This window comes from Aplysia californica, unplaced genomic scaffold, assembly GCF_000002075.1.
Source record: "Aplysia californica isolate F4 #8 unplaced genomic scaffold, AplCal3.0 scaffold00637, whole genome shotgun sequence".
NCBI lineage: Eukaryota > Metazoa > Mollusca > Gastropoda > Aplysiida > Aplysiidae > Aplysia > Aplysia californica.
In genome coordinates this window covers 261,435-263,100 of record NW_004797907.1, presented here as the reverse complement: position 1 = coordinate 263,100, position 1,666 = coordinate 261,435, and positions in this window count along the sequence as shown.

The following is a 1,666-nucleotide window of genomic DNA, read 5'->3' as shown; positions in this document are numbered from 1 at the left end:
GACACGCCCTGACACTATGAAAACATTTTTTTTTAAACAACGAAAAACGCATCAAACCTATCGGCCTCAGAGTCTTTCAACACCTCAAAATCATACACTTTCCCTAAAAAGACATCCAACAATTTCATTTCCCCTGCCTCCCTCCGTGGCACCTCACCAAGGCAAAAGTAGATTTACAGCTGACCACACACAACAAAGCAAGCACAAACACCAAAACATTTAAAACAATTATGAAAAATACCCCGGTGCAGAGCTCATCTTCACAGGTGGCTCTAAATTGGACTCCCTTTTGAGCGCGCTGCCCTATCCTCAAACAGTACACACCAGAGGAGACTCCATCCTGAAGTCTCAATTTTTCTCTGAGGACGCCACTACCTTTGACATGGCATTGGACTCCGCACAATATTCACCTAAAACAATTTTCCTTATTCTGTCTGACTCTCTATCTTACATCTGCTCACTCATAAATTACACACTCATGCACCCAAAAATAGTTAGGTTGCAACAAAAAATAAACACTTTCACTAAAACAGGAAAATAATATTATTGTGTTCGTATGGCTGCCTAGCTGTGTGGGCATCCGAGGAAACGAGCAAGTGGACCTTCTGTCAAAGACATCCTTGTCCCTTCTGTGGGAATCTACGAAGAACACTTTCCCAAAGACTGACTTTAAAAATAAAATCAAAACCTCCATCTCCAGTCTCTGGGAGACACATTGGAGTAAACAAATAAACAAATAACTTCACAACATCTTGCCCAAACTGGGTTCTCGAAAACCGTCGGGCCTCTCCAGAAGAGATGAAGTCATTTTTACTCGATTACGTATCGAAAACACCTCCCTGACACATAAATACCTCCTTCAGGGAGATGAAAAACTATTCTGTGTCGGGTACCGCACAGATTTCCCCATTAGAAACATCTTAACAGAATGTCCAGATTTTGGAGAGACCTGAAGGAAATATTTGGTTGCTTTTAAGCACAAGGGGGCTATCCCCAAAAATGCCGTTTTGAGAAAATCATACACACCAATGAAACCAAACTTCTCTTATAGGTAGAACAATGCCCACTTTTGGTGTAGGTCAAGATTTCTGGAAACCCCGAAATCTGGGTTAGCCCGCTTGTCCTTAAAAGCGACCATTTCAGATGCACAAAATTACAAGATTTATTCTCCTTCGTTGAAACCAACAGAATTCTTGACTTTATAAAGGCCAATCGCCTTTACAATAAATTGTAAATACTCTCATTTTTATGATGGAATTTTTGCAACAGCATTTTTAACCACACAATCGGATCATTGACCAAACCAAGCCATGCTATGAACTGTGGTGAACGCAATAAACTTGTGTTTCACGCTCTCATATAACCTTATGTACTTGCGAGCGCCGTAAAACTATTACTAAACTAAACTAAACTAAACTAATAAAATTTAATGTTAAGCTCTTTAACCTGACTAGTAAATTAAAACTCAAGCCATACAACCAACATGTGAGTCGTGCGCTCACATATGAATTTATTATAATGCAGTTGCAAGCGCCGCAAAACTCTTATTAAACAGACAGACAGACAGACAGACAGACAGACAGACAGACACACAGACACACAGACACACAGACACACAGATACATTGTGTGTGTGTGTGTGTGTGTGTGTGTGTGTGTGTGTGTGT